We start from the raw sequence: 16613 nt of genomic DNA, 5'->3' as shown, positions 1-16613 counted from the left end.
CCATTGGGAAGAAAGCAGAATGATAGTGTGTAAGTGTCTTCAAAAAGAACTAGCACAAGACAGGGAGGGATAAGTAAGAGTAGCAAGAGACAGAGTGAGCCTGATGGGTGGAGGAGTGGGGGCCTGATAAGCCGAGGGGCTAGAGGGGTCATCTGGCATTGCAAAATCCCGAGTAAGCTGGCGGTAAGTTCTATGAACTGCTACAGTCATTCTTCAAGAAGTCCAGCAGTATAAAAGGAGTGTCCAGCAAGTTCTATAGAAGCATCAGTCCAATGTCAAAGGCCAGGAAATAAATGCCACACGTCTATCTTGATGGAGGAGGACGGCCACTGGAACTTTTCTTCTCTACAGAGAGTGACCTGGAACCGCCAAAACATGGTGGGCGAAACAGAAGCAGGAAGAGCAGACACCGATGGTTGAAAGAAAGGCAGTAGGAAAGTCTTGTCCTTTGGAGTCTGTGAATCAGGTTCTCCAGATCGTGTCAGGTCACATCATGGGTTTCGGGGGATGGCTGTAATTGTGGGTGATGTCAGAGGTCAGGGGTCCAAGATGGATTTCTGGGGATTCTATATGAGCAGATGCTTCTTTATGCGAAGGCTTGTCATAGCTGTAGTCAATTACTTATGAAAAAACTTTGTAACAAATTAGAAGTTTACTACAATTGATAACTCAATGATTATAATTGGTTTAGGTATCTTTATAATTTCGTGTAAAGGTCATCTTACGTGACCTCATGTAGCAGTCTTTATATAGCAAAGTTTTCATACCGAATTTAAGTCACATATATTGATTCTTAACTATTTTTACATTGGGTTTTTAAGCAAACTCAGGTTACTAGAGTTAACACATTTTAGTGACAATTTTTTTTTGGTACATTTACAATATCGGATTGATGCCAAATTTGTTGTGGATTAATTTCCACAAGATAGCTTACAGGACATTTTTGGGGGCCCTCCAAAAATGTCCTGTATAGAGAATTTGTATTTTAACTTAGGAGATGATGAATTGTCACATTGAATATTTAGAGTTTTACCTTAAACACTCAGTTACTTAAATGAATTGATTTTACCTCTTCTCGTAAAAATGTAGCTTCGAAGTTACAATTTAACTGTTAAGTTAATGTTTACCAAACTTGAAACACGCATATTAAACATATAGTTTATAACACACAGGAGGAGAAAAACTTGTAAATAAGATATATCATTTCAAATGTGAATTTAGATCTACTGTCATAGTTGAACCATCTTTACTCACACAGTTTAAGACTAAACATTTCATATTGATATCAAGACTTAAAAAAGAAATCAAAAGGGGGAAATGAACAATTTTTGGACTGTTTCTGGACGTCTCCAGAAACCATGGCTGCGTCCAGCCGTTTTATATAAAGTCAGTTAACTTTCAGAGTACTCTGAGCACAATGGGTCATACAAAAATTTGGGTCACTCAACTCACTCAATTTTTTTTTCACTCACTCACTCACAAAACACAACTGGCCAGTCATAGCATAAGACATTCATTCGGGGGGGGGGAAGAGTTCTGTGAATCAGATTTTTTTTTGATTCTGCCATGCTGTATTATGGATCCTGGGGTGCATCCTGTAGCCAGTCCTCTTGCAGCCAGTCTTCTTGCAGTGTTTCTTGTTCTTCAGGGATATCAGCGCCATCATGTGGGTATTGCCGAACATGGCGGGCAGGAACCCAAACAGGCTTGGAGTAATTTTGTGGAAAAATACATGCGAAACCCTTCCCCATAGTCAACAGGGGGTCAGGTCCTTTCCAAATTTTATCAAGTGGGTCTTTCCATTTGACTTTAATAGCTGGGAGGGTGGGTGGTGTTTGCCAATGAAGAATTATAGGAGGTTGGTCTGAGTTTTTGTAAATATTAAAGAGATTTAATGTAGTTAAGGCTTTTGCCAGCTGGATATTAGGGGGGTACATTTCCCCTTTTTCTTTATTTAATTGAGCCTTAAAAGTTTGATGGGCCCTCTCAACAATGCCTTGTCCCTGTGGATTATACGGAATGCCTGTAGTATGAGTAATGTTCCAGAGGGAACAAAAATCTTTAAATTGTTTGCTGGTAAAAGCAGGTCCATTATCCGTTTTAAGTTGAAGATGTAAGCCCATTACAGCAAAACAGGAGAGCATATGGCTTATAAGCTTTTTTGAGTTTTCTCCAGTCTGAGCTGTAGCCAACATAAACTTAGAGAAGGTATCAATTGAGACGAACACATATTTTTGTTTGCCAAAGTTAGGTATGTGGGTAACATCAATTTGCCAAAGAGCGTTGGCTTTTAAACCTCGAGGATTAACCCCCAGAGTCTGAATAGCAGGTATTTTGATTAGACCTGCACAGGAGGAACATGTAGCAAGAATACGTTTTAACTGTGGCAGAGGAATATCAGGAAATCGAGCTCGAAGACCTTTAAGATTAACATGGGTTAGGGAATGAAAGTCAGCAGGATTAGAGACAGAGGCTAGGAGAATTCCTGTGGAGGCAAGGCGTTCAGCTACAGCATTCCCTTCGGACAGGGGACCAGGAAGAGGGCTGTGGGAACGTAGGTGCTGAACATACAGTGGATGGGTTCGAGAACAGAGCATAGAGGCAATTTGAATTAAAAGAGGAGAAAGTGGGTTGTCATCAATTCTTACATAAGATCGAGCAAGCCATGGAAGTAAGTTAACAGTATACACACTGTCAGAAAAAAGGTTGAAAGATTCTGGTACAGCTTTTAATGCAAGGAAAACAGCATAAAGTTCTTTGTACTGAGGGGAATTATCAGGAAGTTCAGTAAAGAGAGGTTTGGGGTATTGCTGGTCTGGATAATATATAAGGGCAGCAGCTCCCTTTTTTCCACCATCAGTGAACACTGTAGGAGCAGAGGGGATGGGATCTCGAGAGAAAAGTTTAGGTACTAGTAGAGGCAACAGAGGTAAAGAAGCTATCAAATTATTAGAGGGAAAATGATTATCTAATTGTCCTGGAAAACCCATTAAACTTATGGCAAAACGAGAATGGTGGCGTATGAGCCATTCTGTATCTGTGAGAGAAAAGGGAAGAATGATTGAATCTGGTTCCCTTCCTAAGACCTGAACCGATCTGTTTCTTCCTTGGCGAACCATAAATGCTAAGGCATCAATCTCGGTAAGTAGTCTTGGAGCTCCGCCTACTGGCGTATGAAGCCATTCGAGAACGCCATGTTTCTGCCACAATGCCCCCACTACCGTGGGGGTGGAGTTAAAGATTAGAAGATTTACTGGAGAGGAGGGGGAGAACCGAACGAGGTGCATGTCCTGGAGAGCCTGGTTAACTTTTTCCAGAGCCAAGGAGGCTTCGGGGGTTAACATACGCTTTGAGGAGGGCTGTTTGTTTCCTTTTAACAGATCGAACAGTGGTTGCAGGCAGCTCGTAGGCAGATAAAGATACTGCCTAAGCCAATTCAAATTTCCAAGAAAACTTTGTAAAGAAGCAAGAGTGAGATTAGAAGGAAAAGTAACACAAGGTTTTAAAGGACGAATCTGCGTTAGGGAAATCTCTGAGCCTAAGAAAGATATTGGAGGGATTAGCTGTATCTTCTCAGGAGCTACATTAAGTCCACTTCTCTTTAAGGCAGGGATTAGAAAATCACGTAGGGCGGAGAGATCTGTATCTAATTCTCCCCATATTAACACGTCATCCATATAATGAAAAACCTTAAGGCCCTTATGAATATATGGAAAAAGGGCAGATTTAACAACCTCTTGACAAATAGTAGGACTATTAGCCATGCCTTGGGGCAGTACCACCCATTCAAATCTATCGGCAGGGCTGGCATTATTAATAGAAGGAACAGAGAAAGCAAAACGTTTACAATCTTGTTGGTGTAAGGGAATAGAGAAAAAACAATCCTGTATATCAATAGCTATGATTGGAATTCCTGTGGGAATTGCGGAAGCAAGAGGCAAACCCCTTTGGGGGGAGCCCCAAACCTGCATGGTTTTATTAACTGCACGAAGATCTTGGAGGAGGCACCATTTTCCTGAGCGCTTTTTAATTACAAAGACTGGAGTATTCCATGGGCTCCGAGAATGACGAATGTGTCCCAAAGATAACTGCTCTTGGACGAGTTTTTTTTTTAAATTTCTAGCTTCTCCCTAGGCAAAGGCCACTGTTCCACCCAGACAGGCTCATTAGAAAGCCAATCTAAGCGGGGAGTTCTGTTACGAACAGTGGCAGTTAGTATTGGGGGTGCTGGTTGGGTCTAGCAGTCTCACAGGAGTGAGTGTGGTGTCCTGCAGAGGTGTCTGAGGATATCACTACATCTAAAGATTCCAGCAAGTCTCTTCCCAATAAATTGGTGCTTATATCAGCTATTAAAGGCTGAAAGCGTCCGGTAGTCCCTTCTGGATCTTCCCACACAAGGGAATCTTGTGTGCGGAATGCCTGAGTCAATCCTCCAACACCATGTAAGCGTGGTCCTGGGAGGAGTTCCCAACTCTGGGGAATCTCTGCTTGTCTTAATATTGTCTTATCTGCTCCCGTGTCAATCAAACACTTAAAAGGAATATTACCAATCTTTACTGTCATAGTTGGGTGACCCCTTTCTAAAACAGGGGTGGTCCATAAAATCTCAGGCTCTGAATTCGAGCTGTTCTCTTGCTCCAGCCGGTTATTTCTATGCTGGAAGTTCCCACATACCGTGGGTTCCTCCTTCTGCTCACCCTCTGTTATTGTTACTTGGCGTGGTGGGTATAGCGACGGATTGAGTCCCAAGCTGGGCTTCTGTTTGTGGAAGAAGGGCACAGCACCAAGTGGGCGACCTGCTTCCTTCCCTCTTGGGGGAGGGGCTAAGGGAAGCCCCATACCTAGTTTAAATCCCTGTTTACATTTGGCAGAGGCGTGCCGTTCCTATGGAACCTTGACCAACAATCTCTCCTCCAGTGAAATCCTTTCTGGCATCTGGGACAAGGCATTCGTGGTCTCTGATTCCCTGTCTGGAGGCGGGGTTGCCCTGACTGGAGGTGGGGTCGCCCTGACTGGAGGCGGGGTCGCGGTCTATTTTCTGGACATTGGTTACGCCAATGCCCTTGGCGACCGCACTGAAAGCAAGCTCCTTTTTGCTTATGTAAGGTAGCTGCATAGGCCTGTAACATAGGTCCTTGAAAAGAGCTTGATCTGAGATCCTGTGTAGCTAGAATCCAAGTATCTGGGTGTTCGTTTTTAAGAGTGATACAGGCCTGTCGAAAATGCGGAAGCATTCCATCCCAGACTATGGATCGCAGGAGGAGAAAACGAGTGTCAGGATTATAAATCTTCCTTTCCAAACTCGACTGGACCCTGGCAATGAATTTAGCGAGGGATTCATCAGGTTCTTGTTGCAGGGAGAGAATGGGGGCTGAGGCTGCTCGCATGGGTTGTGTTAATCGCTCCCATGCTTTTAATGCACACAGGCGTACTTGATCAAAATACCCCGCTGGAAACTTGGCTTCCACCTGTTGAATCCCTGTTTCTAATTGGCCTGTTCCAAACAATGCATCAAAATTACCCTCTGGCTGATTTTGAATATTTTTCCGCGATTGTTGTAAACATTCGTCGCGAAAGAATGCCTCCCATTGCAGGAAGAGGGGGCCTGGGAGCGTAGCACGAGTCACATCTCTCCAATCTTGGGGGGTATTAAGGTTCTGAAGCAGGCCTTGTAAAATGGACCTGGTCCATGGGGCACGAATACCGTCATCTTTGATAGCCTGGCGTAGTTCCTTCAGGTCTGTGGCGGAATATGGATACCAGGCCTGAGGTTTTTGTCTATTGGGGGCAACATTGACCGGAAATGTGTGGACTTGCTCTGATAAGTGTGTAGCGGTAGGAGGAGTCACCGAAGTGGAAGCTTCTGGACAAGTGGCCGAAGAAGTGGTTTTGGAGGCTACAGGAGAATTCGGACATGTGTCTATCAAAACAGGGGTGGGTGAAGAAGCAGCCATGGAGGCAGCAGGAGGTTCCAGACACGTGTCTGCCAAAATGGGGGTGGCCAAAGAAGTGGCTTTGGAGTCCAAAGGAGAATTTGGACACGTGTCTGCCAAAATAGGGGCCTCAGGGCAAGATGCCAAAATAGGGGCCTCAGGGCAAGATGCAGAGGAATTATGGTGGGTCAAGATCACGACAGGCCTTTGCTTCTTCTTGTTTTTAAGGTGCTGGTTAAGTTCTATGATTACTTCCTTTATCTCTTGGACCTCAGCCTCTAGGCCCTTAAGCCTTTTGAGAGGTTGCCCTATATATCCCTTAAAAGCTGCTATGATGATCAACAGGATATAAGGTGAAGCCCCGAGAAAAATGTCCCAGATATATAAAAATTGTATACTGGAAAAAGAATGCAGGATTTGGAAAAGATTTTCCATGGTGGAGAGATCTCAGGAAAACAATAAGAAAGAAAAAAATCACAGTGCCTTAACACAATATTGCAGATACCCAAAAGGTGTGTACTTATCTAAGATGTCTTCTTGAAAATCTGCTGCTTATGTGTCCCTGTTCCGGGCGCCAGATGCCGGGATAGCCTGAGGGTACTTCTTCCCGAGCTAGTGCTCTCTGGGTTGGAGAGAACTCAACTGGAGCTGATCTAGGCTGCTGTGTGGGAGAGGGATCAGGAACTCGTGCTGCACCAACTTCCGCAGGAGATACACTCTGGAACTCTCGGAGCCGGAAAGCAATTTCCAAGTGTCTTTAATCAGAAGAGCAGCTGTTTTTATACTCTCCAAGTAGGGTGGAAACAGGATGTGATAGAGAGGGTGGAGAGAAAAGTGACTGGTGAAAATCAGAGTGTGACAAGGAGGGGGTGGAACAGGCGAGAATCCTATCACTGAACCACCAATGCCCTGGAGTGCTTTATGTAAAAGTGATTTATGTAAATAGACCAAAGCTTTGGATCAGTAAATCCCTATATAGGCATATGGTTAAGCAGAAGCCAGGGGGAGGTGGCATACTACCCAAAAGACAGTAAATACAATAGTTTGCACATGCATAACATTTCTCAGTTTTCCATATAACAGTACAACCCCCACTAGGTCCTCTGTCATCCTTCTTGGATCTGTATTCTCCCCCCCCAGAGTCTTTTACTTTGGTGCAATATGCCAATTCCAGTTCAGGTTCTGGTTGTGTTTTCTTTTCTGATCTTGTTTTTCAACTTCTGCCTGAGAGTGAGATCAGCCTATATTCATCCTTCTGTTTCTGACTTATTTCACTTAACATGAATTTTTCAAGGTCCATCCAAGATCGGCTGAAAACGGTGAAGTCACCATTTTTGATAGCTGAGTAGTATTCCATTGTGTATATATGCCACAACTTGCTCAGCCACTCATCTGTTGTTGGACACCTGGGTTGCTTCCAGGTTTTGGCTATTACAAATTGGGCTGCCAAGAACATCTGTGTACACAGATCTTTTTGGATGGGTGTGTTTTGTTCCTTAGGATATATCCCCAGGAGAGGAATTGCAAGATCATAGGGTAGGTCCATTTCTAGCCATCTGAGAGTTCTCTAGACTTTTCTCCACAGAGGCTGGACCAATTGACTGGGGATAGCTTCTGATGGTGGTTCATGTCATTGCAGCTGTGAATGTCATATAATCTCAAACACTGGCCAGCAAGCAGTGCTGGTCACTCTTATTGTTGATTTCTTTCCTCCTGGAGCTTTCACTAACCGGATTCAGGCAGCCTTCTAAGAGCTGAGGCTTCTGAAAATTATTGATCCCAAGGTTGACTACCAGCCTCTGGCAGAGGTGCCATATATATATGTTAATTTATTTATTGGGGGATTAATAAGAGGTGCCTTATATTAACCTGACTACTGTAACTCTGTAATGCAAATTTCCCTTGGCACTATGTGGACATCGGCATCTTGTACAACAACATGGATGCTCATTCCATGGATATCAAGTGTTGGATGCTTGATAGCACAAGCATGTCACTATCTCCTTTGACCATTCATGAGAAGTCATCTTTGATCTCTACTTCTAGAGAAATCTTGAAAAAGTTTAAAATGAAGAGTAAGCTGCTCTGAAAAGACAGTGGCCATTTTGGAATTTGAAAGTACATGAGTTGCTCCAGCTTTCATATTTACTGAAACTCAATCCAAGATCATTGTAGGCTGAGCTGAGGCATACAGGTATCCTCTATGCCTCTCGAGAGTTCTCTGCTAAAACTGGGTGCTTAGTGCACCACTGAAGACTGATCTTCTCAGGTCACTGACTAGGTAGGAATGCCCACTAAAGGGTCTTAAACCAGTCTACAAAACTCCTAAGTAGAAAAATCAAATAAGCTTATTGAAAATAAACACCAATTTCTTTCTGTTATTTTTGAGATGAGGCTGGTTTTTTGTATTTAGGGAGGTTAATGTCTATAATACAGCCATTGATACATGAGTATAGTTTCATTATGTGTCAGGACCCCAAAGTTTTCTTTCATCCCTCCCTCATGACTATAATATATTAGAAGTATGATTTCATACATCTTCAAATTATGTTACATTACTGCACCCACCACCAAAGTATTAATATTGCTCCACCAAAGTCCACTGGTCTCCCTACACCCTTGTAACCAATCTTCTCCACTCCCTTTGGTAACCCAAGTACCGCGGTTTAAGTCTAAAGATGTGTCTTTATTTGACTTTGCTTTGTTTCCTCCCCTGCTTTGTTTCTTTATTTATACCATATGGGTGAAATCATACTGTATTTTCCTTTTTCTATAAGTTCCTTTAGTATTTCTTCTAGAGAAGGTCTAATGAATTCCTTTAACTGTTGTTTGTCTGGAAAGCTCTTCATCACTACTGAAAATGTGATGGCATTGGATGAAGTTATTTTCCATTTAAAACATCGATTATATCCTGGCAGCCCTTTCTAGTCTTTAAGAGTTTCTGTTAAAAATCAGCTGATAGTCTTATAGAGATTCTTCATAAGTGACTCTATTTTTCTCCTGCTGCTTTTAAAATTCTCTCTTTATCTTTGAGCTTTATCATCTTAACAATTATGTTCCTTTGTGAGCTTAGGTTTCAGATTATTTTGTTTATAACCTTTAGATCTTCCTGGACCTGAGTATCTTCTTCTTTGGTTAGAGAAATTCTTGACCAGTATTCAAATGTGAATTCTTCTTCTCCTTCCCCTTCTACTATTACTTATTCTTCTTCTTCTCCCTCTCCCCCTCCTCCTTCTTTTCCTCCTTTTTCTTGTATCCTTATGATATGAATGTTGTTTTAGATATTTTCCTACAATTGTTTAATTTGTTTTAGCTCTTTTTTCTTCTTGCTACTTTTTTTTTATCGTTTCCTCTACCTTATCCTTCAACTCACCACTTCAATCCTTGGCTTCTGTATTTCTGCTAATAGGTTCCTCTACTCTATTTTTAGCTCAGTTGCCATATTTATATTCTTTGGTTTCTGTATGATTTCATGTTTTATATAACTTTGTTGAACTCATTATTCCAGTGAGCATCCTTAGAACCATAGTTTTGATTAATTTGGAATTTTCTTCCAGTTGCTGTCTTGACTCAACAATTTTTTCATTATCTCTGACATTCCATGAGGACCTGGGCCTTGGGAGTCTGTGTTTGAACCTGGGTAGTAACCAGGCGTTTATGGTTCAGAGTACTCAACAGTCACCAGAATGCCATAGGCTGGGATTCATATCTGGCAAGCCTTTGGACCTTTAGTCTTGGTAGTTGCAGTGTCTAGGTCTGGCATAATACAGATTCTAGCAGCTATGCATTGAGAATCTGCCCCAGTGTCTGTTACTATGGAAACTGAATATCAATATGGCATCGCTCAAAGCTCTGGCAAACTGCCACCTAGTTAGGAGGACTGCAGCTGAAAGTTTCCCTTATTCCCTTTTATAGCCTTCCAACTATACTTTATGGATCTCTTCTGATCATGGTTTGCAGTTACATGGGATGAGTTTTATCTTCTTGGGAGAAGATGTCTATCTGTGTCCCACTGCCTGGATATTGACCTTTTTGCCACTTGGTATAAAAATGTCTGTTTTTTAAAAATTTTCTTTTTAAAATTTTTATTAGTGATTTAATAATGATTAACAGGATTGTAATATAACAGGGGTATAATTCCATATAATTCCACCAGAGTTCTGTGTCCCATCCCCTCCATTGGAAACTTTCCTATTCTTTATCCCTCTGGGAGTATGGACCAAAATTCTTTATGATGTGCAGAAGGTAGAAGGCCTGGCTTCTGTAATTGCTACTTCGTTGGACATGGACATTGACAGGTCAATCCATACCCCCAAGCCTGTTTCTATCTTTACTTAGCGGGATATTGCTGTGACTTTGCTACAGATTCTGATGACCTTAGTTCTGCATTGAAATCTCAGAGCTTATTTTTGTTTGACTTTGTCCTTTCTTTTGATTTGTTTCTTTGTAGACTTTCTATAAGTGAAATAGTCTGGTTTTGACTTTCTCCTTATAACTTATTTTACTTAGCATGACCCTTTCCAGTTGCACCTTTGTTGTAGCAAAAAGCAAGATCTTTTAAATATATAGATATATATTTTAAAAAGGGGAAATATATATATATGGGGGAATATATATATGTATATATATTTCCCCTTTTGTTTCCCTTGTTTATCATTGTTGTTATTATTATTATTGTTGTCATTGATGTTGGATGGGACAGAAAAAAATCAAGAAAGGAAGGGAAGACAGAGAGAGGGAGAGAAAGATAGACACTTGCAGACCTGCTTCACCGCTTGTGAAGTGACCCCCCCCACTCCCGAAGGTGGGGAGCCAGGCGGGGGCTTGAACCGGAATACTTATGACAGTCTGTGCACTTTGTGCCATGTGCGCTTAATCCACTGCCCGGCCCTCCAAAAGGCAAGATCTTATCTTTTCTTATAGCTGAATAGTATCCTATATAATATCAGTTTCTTAAAAACATAAAAAATGAGATACCACTTCATGTCCATAATAACAGCTAAAATAAAATGGAAAACAAATGGAAGCATTTTGAACATGTGGACAATTGGGACTCTCATTCACAGCTGTGGATAAATTGGACCCTCATTCAAACAGTCATAGAATGTAAGATGGTGCAGTTGCTTTGTGAAATAATTAGAAAATTCCTCAAAATGTTAAGCAAGGAGTTACCATATATGATAAAGGTCACATTTTGAATTAGCATAAAATAATTTTTTGATTTAAATATTTCTGAGACAGCTGGCTAGTAATTTGAAACAAAACTGACTAAATTTTTTTAAAACAAAGATTAACTCCCTGAGTTCTGCTGTATACTAAATCCAAATATTTAAATTTTCCTCTGTAAGTATATGTAAAAATGCTGGAAAAGGGGGCTGGGTGGTAGAGCAGCGGCTTAAGTGCACATGGCGCTAAGCCCAAGGACTGTCTTAAGGATTCTGGTTCGAGCCCCTGGCTTCCCACCTGCAGGGGCGGGGGGAGGTCACTTCACAAGCAGTGAATCAGGTCTGCAGGTGTCTATCTTTCTCTCCCCGTCTCTGTTTCCCCCTCCTCCCTCGATCTCTTTATGTCCTATCCAACAACAATGATAACAATAACAACAACAATGATAAACAACAAGGGCAACAAAAGGGAAAAATAGCCTCCAGGAGCAGTAGATTTGTAGTGCAGGCACTGAGCCTTAGCAATAACTCTGGAGGCAAAAACAAAAACAAAGAAACAAACAACAACAACAAACTAGAAGATAGTCATATATTGTGAGTTCTAAGTGACTCATATATACTAAGTAAAAAATAAGAGATAATTTAATTGAGTTGCTGAAAGTAACACATTTAATGCAATATTTAACAGAATTTCAACTGAGACAAATTGACTCCAGGGTCAAAATATTTAATCTGTGCTATGAATAAAAGCATAATCGGAGAAATCATCTATGACCCTAGGAAAGGGTGTGCATTTTAAGAGTAGCATGAGAGGTTGCCTTTATAGGGGAGATTTGATAAATTTGATAACATGAAAATTGCTGTCAAAATGCACAACAAAGACAATCAACTGAGAATATGGGTGCAATATATATGATATAAAATCTTTAGCATAGGGGGTAGGGCAGTAGTGCAGCGGGTTAAGCGCACATGGCATAAAGCTCAAGGACTGGCTTAAGAATCCCGATTTGAGCCTCCAGCTCCCCCCCCCGCAGGGGGGTCGCTTCACAGGTGGTGAAGCAGGTCTGCAGGTATCTATCATTCTCTCCCCCTCTCTGTCTTCCCCTCCTCTCTGGATTTCTCTCTGTTCTATCCAACAACAATGACAGCAATGACAATAACAACAACAATAATGATAAACAACAAGGGCAACAAAAGGGAAAAAATAGCCTCCAGGAGCAGTAGATTCATAGTGCAGGCACCGAGCTCCAGCGATAACCCCAGAGGCAAAAAAAAAAAAAAAAAAAAAACACTTTAGCATAATAGTGGTTTTGGTAGCTATACAAGTGTTGCCAATTAATCAGTAAAAATGATTTTGGGGCTGGCTAGATTGTTCACCTGAATAATGTACATGCTTTGCTATGTGTGCAAGCCTGTTTTCATCCTGGTCCTCATTGAAGGAAGATTCATTGTTGTGATATGTTACCTTCTGTTTTTCTTTTTTTTAATTTTTTTATTTAAGAAAGGATTAATTAACAAACCATAGGGTAGGAGGGGTACAACTCCACACAATTCCCACCACCCAATCTCCATATCCTACCCCCTCCCCTGATAGCTTTCCCATTCTCTATCCCTCTGGGAGCATGGACCCAGGGTCATTGTGGGTTGCAGAAGGTAGGTCTGGCTTCTGTGATTGCTTCCCAGCTGAACATGGGCGTTGACTGGTCGGTCCATACTCCCAGTCTGCCTCTCTCTTTCCCTAGGAGGGTGGGTCTCTGGGGAAGCTGAACTCCAGGACACATTGGTGGGGTCTTCAATCCAGGGAAGCCTGGCCAGCATCCTGATGGCATCTGGAACCTGGTGACTGAAAAGAGAGTTGACATACAAAGCCAAACAAATTGTTGAGCAATCATGGACCCAAAGCTTAGAATAGTGGAGAAGAAGTGTTAGGGAGGTACTCACTGCAAACTCTAGTGTACTTCTGCTTTCAGGTATATATTTTGCAGTAGTTTATGGATACATGTGAACATATGCTCTCTCTCACAGAAACTGGTGTATATCTAGGTTTTGGGACTTTGTTAGAAAGTGAACCACCTGAGATGAAATTAGAGTATACTATGAAAGGAAAGGTCTCACCCGAGTAATGAAGCTGAAGGGTTGTCATTCCACACCTGAAGTCTCTGGACACAGTCTGAGATGAAGCATGTTGAGGTGGCAATCGTTGCATTGGTTAGGTTGTGATCGGCGGATGCAATATTATTTGATATGGATTGGGAGAAGCATATGGGAAAGTGGGCCCTATCCAAGGGTTCCAGGACTGGGGGAAGTAGGGGCTCTATAGTGGAGATGTGGGGTTCCTGCTGTCTTAGGGTTCAAAAAGACAATCGATAGTTAATATTATCATCACAAATAATGTGATGATAACTGTTTCTCTTTCTATCCGAAAAAGTCAGCCTGGAGCAGTGAAGACCCAGTGATGATTAAAAAAAGTAATAATAACCTTCTATAAGTCTATTCATTCCAGTGGTGAAATGAGACTCCATTGTTAAATGCGAAGAAACTGTTGTCACTTTATGAAGTTTTTCAGGTATCTGATACAACTGTGTGTCATTTTTGTTTCATTTGTAGAAGTCTTTTTAGTATTTATTGTAGGGCCAGTTTGTTGCTGGTGAATTCCTTTATGGGGGTTTCCCTATTTGGAACTCTTTGCTTTTCTCTTGCTGTTTTCAGGATATTTTTAAAAAATATATTTATTTATTTATTCCTTTTTGTTGCTCTTGTTTTATTGTTGTTATTGATGTCATCGTTGTCGGATAAGACAGAGAGAAATGTAGAGAAGAGGGGAAGACAGAGAGGGAGAGAGAAAGACAGACACCTGCAGACCTGCTTCACTGCTTGTGAAGCGACTCCCCTGCAGGTGGGGAGCTGGGGGCTCGAACCAGGGTCCTTAATCTGGTCTTTGCGCTTGGCGCCACGTGCGCTTAACCCACTGGGCTACCGCCTGATCCCTTCAGGATCTTTTTTAAGGACAGAGGCAGAACGACAGAGGTAAAGAATGAGTTAAAGAGACCACAGGACCTAAGCTTCCTTCAATGTAGTCTGGGCCAGGTTCAAACCTGGGTATGCACATGGCAAAGAAGCATACTATCTAAGTGAGCTATTTCACCAGTCCTAGGGTTTTCACTCTTTGATCTTTGCCACTTTAACAACAAGTATCTAGCTGTGCATCTGTGTGGGTTTGTTTTGTTTGGAACTCTTAGTTTCTTGGATCTGGCCCTGAGCATCTTTTTCTTTTCCAAGTCTGGGGAGGGTTTCACATATTATTTCTTCAAATAAAAGTTCTGTTCATTTCTCACTTTCTTATCCTTCTAGATTCCTTATACTATAGAAATTGTTCCTGTTGAGATCATCTCATGAAATACTTATGCTGTTTTCATTTGTTTCAATTCTTTTTTCTGGCCAAAAAGTTGACTGCCTCTACTGGCGGAGGCTTAGTCAAGGAGGCGCCTCTCTCCTGCTCCTGAAGCAGTTGATGTGTCTCTCACCTCATTTCGCCAAAGCCCCCTCTCCTTCAGGAAAACCCTTAATTACCTGCTGGTGCTGGCCCCCGGCGGTCTACTTTATCCTCTAATGCACTAACTTGACTTTTGGCTTCTACCATTGTTCTGTAAAACTTTTCATTGTATTTTTCAGTTGTCACTGCATTCTTTAGATCTATGAAATCTTTCACGGCATTTCTCACACTTTATCTGACCTCATTAGTTTTTCTTCCATTAATCACTTCATTTCAGTAAGCATCATTAGGACTGTTGCTTTGAAGTTCCCGTCAGCTTACATAGCTCTCTTGTATTTGGAATATTTCCCAGTCTGTTGTCTTTATCCATTGGTCTGGCTGCTGCAAGTAGGTCCCTCTGTCTCCTCATTATTTCTGGTCCTGTGTGAGGGCCAGAGAGATCAGTCTGTATGTGAGTGGATTGGGGCATCCACAGAGATTCATAGCTATGAGTTCATGACAATGTACCTTATTCACATGGACCTGGGAAGACCAAGGGTTTTCAGTTGTGTCCAGCTGTAACTATACCCAGGTCCAGTGGGCCTGGGTGGTGACTGGGGTTTCAAATCTCAAGTGTCAAGATGAAGACCTTTAGTTGACTTGAGCAAGACAAGGGGTTTGACACTGCAAATGTACCAGGGCTCCTGTGTGCTGAGTTTGAGTAGGCTTCAGAGCTGGAACACCAGTACTGTGGCAGATCTAAAAAGAAGATAGGGACTCAGTTTCACCCAGTAATAGAGCATGCTCTCACTGTTTACCTTTTCCAGTTTTTAAAAATTATTTATATATATTTATTTATTTTCCCTTTTGTTGCTCTTGTTTTTTTTTCTTTTATTGTTGTTGTGGTTATTGATGTCATCGTTGTTAGATAGGACAGAGAGAAATGGAGAGAGGAGGGGAAAACAGAGAGAAGGAGAGAAAGACACCTGTAGGCCTGCTTCACTGCCTGTGAAGTGATTCCCCTGCAGGTGGGGAGCCAGGGGCTCGAACCAGGATCCTTATGCCAGTCCTTGCACTTTGCTCCACATGCGCTTAACCCGCTGCGCTACTGCCTGACTCCATACCTTTTCCAGTTTTTACCATGAAGTGGATGGAGCACTCCTTAGATACTTTCCTCCAAGGTCTATTATTACTATGGTAACTGATCTAATATGGAGTTCACCAACTGCTCCCATCTAGGTTGTACTAGAAAGAAAAACGGGGCCTGCTAGTGACTTCCACATGTTTTAAGTATAGGATTGTAGGCATGGGGCTGCTGGGGTGGGGGTGGGGGGAGTATAATGTAAACTTCTCCCTTGCTTCCCCAAGGGATGTTCCAAACCTCAGAAATCTCTTTCTGATTTCAGTTGACTGCCATGTAATGAGGTATCTTCCCTGGCATGTATATCTCTCTTTCTCCTCTCTGCCTAGATAATATCTTCTTGTCCCTTGCTGTGGAAACTGTTTACACAGGTTTCATAATGGTATTTGTGTAACCATTCCATACTTTGGTGTAGTTTTTTTTTTTCTGTTTGTTGAAAGAGGTGAACACAGACTCTCTTTATTCAGCCTCCTTGCTGGATGTTCTCCTATATGATGCATTTAAAAAAGGAATATCCATGGTCTGGGAGGTAGCACAGTGGTAAAGCTTTGGACTCTCAAACATGAGGCCCCGACTTCAATCCCTGGCAGCGCATGTTCCAGAGTGATGTCTTTCTCTCTCATCCTATCTTTCTCATAAATAAAATAAAATCTTTTTTTTAAAAAATGAATACCTTGGGGAGTTGGGCGGTAGCACAGTGGGTTAAGTGCATGTGGCGCAAAGCACAAGGAATGGCATAAGGATCCTGGTTCGAGCCCTCAGCTCCCCACCTGCAGGGGAGTCGCTTCCCAATTGGTGAAGCTGGTCTGCAGGTGTAGGTCTGCAGGTGACTTTCTCTCCCCCTCTCTGTCTTCCCCTCCTCTCTCCATTTCTCTCTGTCCTATCCAACAACGACTACAACAATG

At 42.0% G+C, this 16613-nt stretch overlaps 1 long non-coding RNA gene across 1 annotated transcript; it reads right to left on the bottom strand.

The window, feature by feature from the left end:
- Window positions 1-12564: 12564 nt before the first annotated feature.
- On the bottom strand, window positions 12565-13421 carry LOC132535804 (uncharacterized). The gene is made up of 2 exons (XR_009547534.1): window positions 13211-13421; window positions 12565-12931 (listed from the first exon to the last, which is right to left on the bottom strand). It is a non-coding gene; the product is annotated as an uncharacterized LOC132535804 (long non-coding RNA).
- Between the last annotated feature and the right edge of the window lie 3192 nt (window positions 13422-16613).

Source organism: Erinaceus europaeus, chromosome X, assembly GCF_950295315.1.
Source record: "Erinaceus europaeus chromosome X, mEriEur2.1, whole genome shotgun sequence".
Classification (NCBI taxonomy): domain Eukaryota; kingdom Metazoa; phylum Chordata; class Mammalia; order Eulipotyphla; family Erinaceidae; genus Erinaceus; species Erinaceus europaeus.
Note: the sequence above shows the minus strand (reverse complement) of the source record. Positions and strands in the feature narration are given on the sequence as shown.